The sequence below is a fragment of the Petaurus breviceps genome, unplaced genomic scaffold (genome assembly GCF_028583685.1).
Source record: "Petaurus breviceps papuanus isolate PSGF00001 unplaced genomic scaffold, PetGlider_PUasm1.0 90847, whole genome shotgun sequence".
Classification (NCBI taxonomy): Eukaryota; Metazoa; Chordata; class Mammalia; order Diprotodontia; family Petauridae; genus Petaurus; species Petaurus breviceps.
This window is the reverse complement of record NW_027187360.1, coordinates 6,437,234-6,446,213: the sequence shown is the minus strand read 5'-3', so window position 1 is coordinate 6,446,213 and position 8,980 is coordinate 6,437,234. Positions and strand designations below refer to the sequence as shown.

The window sequence follows — 8,980 nt, the reverse complement described above, 5'->3', positions numbered from 1 at the left end:
AACTGAAAAAAAACTGAAAAAAAAAAATTTCCCCAGCATTTTATTTAGTAGTGGTAAACACGTTAAGGGGAACTCTCCAAGATACTTAACACTTCCAAAGAAGAGAAGGGTTATGTTTGCCTAGGCTTTTTATTACATTAAAATTTTCAGAGGATTTTCTATGAAAGATTAATGAGCTCCCTCCTTGTGACATTATAATCCGTCAAAATTTAGTGTTTGGTTTCTTTGAAAACAAATTGAAATTAAATGGAAATTTTATTATATATAATAATTGGCAATGAAGTCATCTAAGTAAAACTGCTTTAATGCTTAACCGGTGAAAGTCAGTCAGTAAAATCCATGATTTCTAGTCATTTATTGGCATTAATGAAGGAAGAGAAGAAACATACCCTTAAAAAAAACCCTCAGTATAAGAACTATACTTGTTATTTTTTTTAACTCCAAGAAATGTTATTAGCATTTTTCTATGATTTGTTTACAATATCTTTTCTCTTGCCTGATCTGTAACATTCTTTGAAGCTAAAGTAGAATCTTATTGTTCTCTATTTTTAAAAACACACTGCTTTCTCTGCTTTCTGCTTACGAGCCAAATTCTCATTTTCTTATCTGCCTGCTTCAAGGAAACCTATGTGCTTAACATGTTTGTTCAAAGTTGAGTCCATGCCAAATAATTATTTAATCCAAATATTTGGGCCACAAATTGAGCTGTTTCCTCAAGAATAAGTACAGTTGAATAGCTATGATCCATAAGTTTTTGAAGTGAGGACTATACATCCGAAGCGCCCCATTAGGCATAAAGAGAGGGTAGCCAACTTCTGGATATGCAGTATTACTGAACATCACTGGTCCCAAACCATTGCTTCTGCCAACCCCTGTCACAAATTCAGTAGGAATACCATCCCCTTCATACTCTGCTTTAATCTTTAGAGTTTCATCACGTCCTTTATGGTCAGAGATGTTAGTCAAAGATCACAGGGAGTGCTATAGTTTCTACAAACCTTAATTTTTTCACAATGACCAAGGTCAGAAATTGAAACCATCAATACCACAACTCTGCATGGACTATACCCTTTTTGAAGAAACCCCACTCTTTCAGTAACCCATTCAAAGTCTTTCTTCACTATCTGGAGGCCTTCATTAAGGTCCCAGCATGACTACTTATCTTTCTGTTGGGTTGGATCACCAGATGGCTAGAGCCACTAAGAATAATCATCAGTAACACTGACAAAAACAATTTCTTTTGTTGTTTCATCAACACCAAATTTAATCTTCACTTCAACTAATGTACAATTCTGAGGTAACCAGGATTTTTCCAGTACTTCAAAAATAGCATGTGTGGAATGACTCCTAATATCCACTTCAATCCAACCCATACTGTCCAGCAAAGAACCATTTTGCAGCAATGAGCTGTTCTTGAGACCACTGTGGATCATTTTTGGCATCATCCTTGAAAAACAACTCCACTTTAGGTAGATAAGAATCCTTCTTTGTCACCAGGATTTCTTTTGAGAAAAGAATCAATTATAATTCTTCTTCATACCCAATTGGAATTATTTCACTTTAAGATGCAATGAAAGCTATCTCATCACATGTTTTGAAAAAGTGATTTTTAGACTGGCTTCCTGTAACAACTGGTAATTTTGTTTGAGATTACCTTCCCAGTGATTTTTTTCTACCTATATTGCCTGCTGTCACCTGGACTCTGGGACCAGGACTTTCCCAAAGGCTATACAATAATTCACAGACTTCTTTTGTTTCAGTCTCATTAAGTTTCTTACCAATCTTTAGTATTTTCATGGTCACCATTTCCCTGGCTGCAGTATAAGGGACAACAGCAAAAATCTGGGAAGGAGAGATTAGGATTTTTTTTTAGTAGAGTGAACTTCCAAATAATGCAACTCCCTCCACTGGTGCATATTGACACCTTCTCTTCAATTTAGAGAGGTTAATTGACTTGCCCAGGGTCACATAAGTCAAGCATTTATTAAGTACCTACTACGTTCCAGACACTGTAGCCAGTGTGTGTGTCAGACAGGACTTAAATACACATCTTTGTGGCTTCAAGGCCAGCTTTCTTTCCACATTTTAAAAAATATTAAACGTAATTCCCTGGAGTTTGATATGTTGAGTTATAGCAAACAATAGGGCACATATGACCTGCAATATTAGAGCCGGGATTCATTTTACAAGGAAATATTTTTTAAAAGAAAATATGATTCTATTAAAACATTAGTCTTCAAGAAGAAAGCTACAAGCAACTAGATTTTCTTCTTCAATAATCATAACCTGCTCATGTAAATGATTTTTGAATGTTTTTAAAACTATAATTTGATTATCTGAATGGACCAATATAACTTTATTAAGCATTATTAATGACCCTGATCTTTCCCTTCAATCTTCCATTCCTATTTTTCTTGCACATGGACCACCCCCCACCCCACTGAGAAGGAAGACAGACGGTCAGTGGGAAAGACAAATGACAAGAGGGAGAAATGTTCTCCCCCTTCCCCTCCCCCACTTGGTGACCAACTCCAATCAGGTATGTTGCTATGCTATTTGAATTCCAAAGGGAAGGATTAATTTGATGACTATCATAAACACTCTTTTTGCATCAATGATTACAGATTTATTATATAACATTTATCCAGAAAAATAGACTAGATCTTGCTCTCCCCCAACTCTCAAGTGAATTTTTCATCTCCAGGGTTTTGGGGTGGGGGGGAATCACATACCAATTCCAGCAAGTCCTACAGAATGCTAAAGCTCAATAACACTCAAAGTGGCCACATACCAAAGTACGGCTATTTTAAATGTCTATAGTGCTGAGCTTATAGACAAGAACACATCTATTAGGCACCTCCAACCAACATTTACAGAGATGGGGGCTATGGGTGAAAAAGGTTGCACGTAATTAATGTCAAACTTTTTCAATGTGTCAGTTACTTTTGCTGAACAATTTATTCTTTGTTACAAGCAATGACAAAGCACCTTTCCACGAGATAAGAAATGTAGGTGCTATAAAAATAAAAGAAATTAAAATTTATTTTAAAAATAATCTATCTTTTAATATTTTATCCAAGAAAGCCACAGAAAATAAAAGCCCCCTTTTTTAGGTTAGGTTTTTGTTCTAGTTTTTATTTCAAACTAGATGGCAAAGTGTTCATGTTTCCTATAGAAATGATTGATGCAGGGAGCCAGCAACAGAAGATCCTTTCCTGGGTGAAGAGGTTATTCACAAACGTGCAGAAAGGTTAACCCTAAAGCTTCTGTCCTTCTTACAGGACCATTGTTATTTATGTATTCAAACCCTGGAAAAATCATAAAGACCTTTCACTCCCAAGCCCTCCCTCTTTCTTTTCTTCTCCCCCAATCCCCAACTCCAGAAAGTTAAACACATGCATTTACCTGTTGCAAACAATTAATTCAAATAATCCTCAGTTTTTAATAACACCTTCCTCCACCTTCCCACCAAACTTCACTTCTGAATGAGTGTTTCAACCAAGCACTAGAAAGTATTATTTTCTGCTCAGGTGTAACTGAAATCCTGGCTTCCTATTCAAGAATGTTGTTGCCTGTGAGATATTAATTGTCCCTCAAAGCCTGGAACTATTCTTCCTAACTGAGCTTAATGGAGCATATAGATTTAAGAGAGATCCCTAATCACACCAACCTCCAGAAATATGACACTCTTGGAGATGGGTCATTTGTTTTCACTATTTTAGAATTTAATGGAGTGACAACTTTATAATCTACTTGTTGGGAGCTTAATATTTCTGAAAAAGATGGTAGTGTAAAATAATTGCAAGACCACTGGACAACAGTCTCTTTTGTTTTCAGATTTGGTTGAGAATATTACATTTTACTTTAGGGAATTAGTTTATTAGTAAATTTTATTTATTAGTTTATTAGTAAAATCAATGTTTTTTTCCCACTGGAAAAAAATACAGTTTATTTTCCAGATAAAACAATCTGTATTTCAGAGTCATAGAAACCTGAGAAGAAATCAAAATTTGTCCAAATCTGACTTCACAAAAAAAAAAAAAAACACGCACTCAAGTCTTCTGGTTCCAAACTGAGTGCTCTATGATGCAGAATGGCATCTAGAGACAGTAGGGATGATTCCAAATCCAGGTTCTAACTGTGTGTACATCACACGCATGTCACTTCCTTTTTCTGGCCCTTGGGTTCCTCATCTATAAAACGGCAGCATTTGATGGTGCTTAAAGTCCCTGCCAACTCTAAATACCAATGGAATTCAACCAGTGTTGTTAAGTACCTACTATGTACAAAATTCTGTGGTTATCCTACACATAGGAGGCACTAAATAAATGTTGGCTAAGTTCCTAGAACCCCAGCTCCAGTATTGAATTTCCCACAGAAACAGCATTAATACTTCTTTAACAGGGACCGGATTTCCTATTTTAATCTCAATTTTAGATGCACTTAATTCTAAACGAATGTTTGGGTTTAAGTACCTGTTACACCCATGTAGTCTGTAGACTCTTTGTCTCAATTCTGGTGGTACTTCTGGGTATAAGGCCATGAATGGATGCATCTGAAATTTTTATTTAAAATAGCTATCTCTCACTTTAAAAAAAATTTATTTTAGGGGTGGCCAGGTAGCACAGTGAGTAAGAGCACCGGCTCTAGTGTTGAGAAGACCTGGAGATCGAATCCCGGGCTCAGACACTTAGCACCCACCCAGAAACACCTGGCTGTGTAACCATGAGCAAGTTACTTAACCCCAATTGCTTAGGGGTGGCCAGGTGGCTCAGCGAGAGCACCGGCTCCAGTGTCAGGATGACCTGGATCAAATCCGGGCTCAGACACTCAGCACCACACCCAGAAATAAGTGGCTGTGTAACCTTGAGCAAGTTACTTAACCCCGATTGCTTTTAAAAAAAAAAATTTTATTTTAGTGACTGTTTGGGTGCATACACTGGAACTTAGGTCTACTTCTCTTTTCCAATGTGTTTATATAAGAATACATAGAACAGTTGGTTATTTGATTTGCTTTTGTTTAAAATAAAATGCACATTTGACCTTTTCCCAAGTACTAAACATATTAGAATCAATCACAAGAAGATGTTATATACATTATATCTCTATGTTAATGACATATTAAAATATGTCAGTAAGCTAATCAGGCTATTATAAATTAATGAAACACACTTGGAAAATGTGTTTTCAATTCTTAAAGTAAATGAAATGTTTTATCTTATTTATTTATTTTTTTGCTTTTTGGAGGGGGGAAGGCAGGACACTTGGGGTTAAGTGACTTGCCCAAGGTTACATGGCTAGTAAGTGTTAAGTGTCTTAGGCTAGATTTGAACTCAGATCCTCCTGACTTCAGGGCTGGTGCTCTATTCACTGTGTCACCTAACCACCCCAAAATATTTTCTTAAACTCTCTGTGGAAATTTTACAAGATTGGTATTCCACTGTCTTTACTTTGTGTAAAAGAGAAAGAAATCTTGGTTGATAATTTTGCTAAATGTTTTTCCTTTTCCTCCCTTAACAAATTCTTTGTTATGAGGGTTGGTTTTCTGGGAGGAGAGAGGGAGAGAGGGAGGGGGAGAGAGGGAGGGGGAGAGAGGGAGGGGGAAGGGTAGGGGAAAAGGGAGGGGAAGGAGGAGGGGGGAGGGGGGGAGGGAGAGGGAAATGGGAAATATGGAAGAGTACTGGTAGTTGTTATTCCCTTCCCTTGCCTGACTTCTGGCTGTTGTTATTCAGTAGTTTCAGTCACATCTGATTCTTCATGACCCTATTTGGGGTTTTTTTTGCAAAGATACTGGAGTGATTTGCCATTTCCTTCTCCAGCTCATTTTACAGATGAGGAACTGAGGCAATGGCATTAAGTGACTTAACCAGGGTCACATAGCTAATAAGTGTATAAGATCAGATTTGAACTCAGAAAGATGAGTCTTCCTGACTCCAGGCTTGGTGTTCTATCCACTGTACCACCTAGCTCCTGGCACCAGCTTCTAATTGTATTCATTTAGTCCTTTAAAGATTGAATCTAGGGGCAGCTAGGTGGTGCAGTGAACAGAACACTGGCCCTGGAGTCAGGAGAACCTGAGTTCAAATCCAGCCTCAGACACTTAACACAAAACTGGCCATGTGACCTTAGTCAAATCACTTAACCCCAGCTGCCCCTCCAAAAAGGAAAAAAAGAAAGAAAGAAAAATGTGTAAAAAAAAAAAAGATCGAATCCAATCGATTTAATCTTATTTCTAATACACTCTGGTAACTATGCATTTCCTCATGTCCCTTTGTTTCCAAGTTAAAGGCACAAGACAATTCAGAGAGAGAATGACCTTTCCTCTGTGGGCTGGGCTTCTCAATCCTCCAATCCATTCCTAGAGTTTTTCCCCTTCTAACCGGAGGCATAATCACAAGCCATTCATAAGTTTCATAACTACACTTTCAAGGGTGGAATTACTGTGAACTTGGGCCTTTTCAATGGGATCATAAGCTCACCTGTTGTGATGCCAGGGCTACCTTATACACATGCCTCATATGCTATAATGCCTTTCTTTTTATACTTTAAGAATTGTATGCACCTAGGTCATTTACTGTACCGAAAACAAAGACAAATTTGCTCAGGGTCACAGACAGTTTACTAGCAGCAAAAGAAATTAAAGAGAATTATCATGTTAGAACAAAGACTTGGTCTGTAGTGGTTGTTGGGCTTCCATAACTATGGACATTTTCCCATAATTTTCTCAAGTGTTATATTTCCATCATGTGCAAGTTTATCTCCCATCTGGGAAGATTACACAACATTCAAAAAATGTGTAACTTGGAAGACTTGTTTCCTTGAACATAAACTATTTCGAATAATATATTTTAAGAATTAAGGTTCTTCTCCACTGAACTCCTACCCTGACATCTCTTCATGGTGTAGAGAGGATCCTGCATTCTCACATAGACCTATTAATGGATGGGGAAGATCTTCATATTCCATTAACATTACACCTGGGCAAGCCACTTAACCCTGATTGCCTCACCAAAAAAAAAAAAAAAAGATATCAAACTTTATTGCCTTGAAAAATGGTAAGCACTGGGGTGGCTAGGTGGCTCAGTGAATAAATCGTTGGCCCTGGAGTCAGGAGGACCCGAGTTTGGTTCTGGCCTCAGACACTTAACACAAAAAAACTAGCTGTGTAACCTTGGGCAAGTTACTTAAACCCAATTGCCCTCCAAAAGGCAAAAAAAAAAAATGCTAAGCAGCATCATCTGAGCCTTCAGAGAGTCATAATTTCTTTTTGCTAGTCAAAGGTCTTGCCATGATGTTGATGGCTGCTGGCCAATTAGGGTAGTGGTGACTGAAAGCTGGGATGGCCATGGCAATTTCTTAAAATAAGGCAACAGTTTGCCACATGGATCAACTCTTCCTTTCACTTGAACACTTAGAGTTCATTGTAGGATTATTAACTGACATAATTTAAATATTGCTGTGTCTCTAGGGATAGGGAGACTAGAGGGAGAGAGAGTGGGACGGTTGGTCAGTGGAGCAGTCAGAACCCACACACTATTTATCAATCAAGTTCACCCTCTTATATTGACAAAGTCCTTAGTACCCCAAACAACTACAATAATAACATCAAAGATCACCATAATGGATATGATAATAATGAAAAAGTTTGAAATACTGTAAGAATTACTAAAATGAGACACAGAGACATGATGTGAGCACATGCTGTTGGGAAAATGGCATCATAGACTTGCTCGATGTAGGGTTGCCATAAACCTTCAGTTTGCTTAAAAAAAAACAATGCAAAATTAGCAAAGCACAACAAAATGAGATATGCCTATGTGCATGTATGTATATATAAATGTACGTATTGTATATGTACATACATGTACATATATGTGTGTGCCTATGGATATACACGTGCATGCATTTGTGCACACATGCATGCATGTATAAGTGTGTGTGTGCGCACACACACAGTTCTTGATTAATATAAGTGGATTAATATAAGGTCTATTCCATAGACCTCCCCCTCCCCTAGAAAGATGCCACCCCCTCCCAGCTCTGCAATTTGAGTAGTTCTAGCTGTTTCAATGCTGGAGCAGAGAACTCTTGGCTCAGCCCACAGATGGGCAGCAGGGCCCACAATGTGATTTTACATGATTTTACATCTGTCTGTCTGTCTGTCTGTCTGTCTGTCTATCTATCTAGTGCTCTGCTAACCTTAAAGTGCTATTATAATTATTATTGTCATGACTATCATCTACATTATATGTGCATCATTATTTACATTTTGTCTTTCACTTTAGAATGTGAGCTCCCTGAGGACAGGGGCCACATTTTGGCCTTTTCTTTTTTATCCCCAACATATTCCCAGACACAGAAAGAGGCAATAAGCATTTACTAAGCACTTACTTGTGTCGGGCACCTTGTTAAACATGGGCCATACAAATATAAGCAAAAAGAAGACAATCCTGTTTCCTGGAGGAGTTTCCATTCTCATGGGGAAAGACAAGCCGCCCAAGAGGGCTGAAAAGCAAGGGTTGAAGGGGAGAGTGGAACACTATGGAGGGATAGTGTCAAAGTCTCAAAGGTCAGATGCAGAGCCAGGAGGGATTTATGAAAGTTTCCCTTCCTGATTGATTCATTGATTGATCCTTATGATGTCCCTCCAAGCTAAACTGTAAACTCCTTTAATTCTAGGGCTATGTCATTTTTGTCTCTGTTTTCTCAGTGCCTGACACAAGGCAGCTACTTAAAACATGCTTAATGAAACATTAATTATAAACCCAGTAGTGAACTGTGTGTCTATCATGTGAGACCCAATCTGGTCTAGTTCCGAGGGGCTCAGATTACCAGGTTACCCTCAATGTGATTATAATGTCTCATCCACAGCAACCATGGGAGATCATCTATTAAGGGGCAGAAGGATTGCAATCTGTGTCATGGTAGGTATATCCACCATGAAAAAAATCATGAGTCTTGATGAAAAGAGGTCCTTTAT

At 38.0% G+C, this 8,980-nt stretch overlaps 1 pseudogene; it reads right to left on the bottom strand.

The window, feature by feature from the left end:
- Window positions 1-532: 532 nt before the first annotated feature.
- LOC138149325 (bifunctional phosphoribosylaminoimidazole carboxylase/phosphoribosylaminoimidazole succinocarboxamide synthetase pseudogene) lies at window positions 533-1,806 on the bottom strand (annotated as a pseudogene).
- Window positions 1,807-8,980: the final 7,174 nt, after the last annotated feature.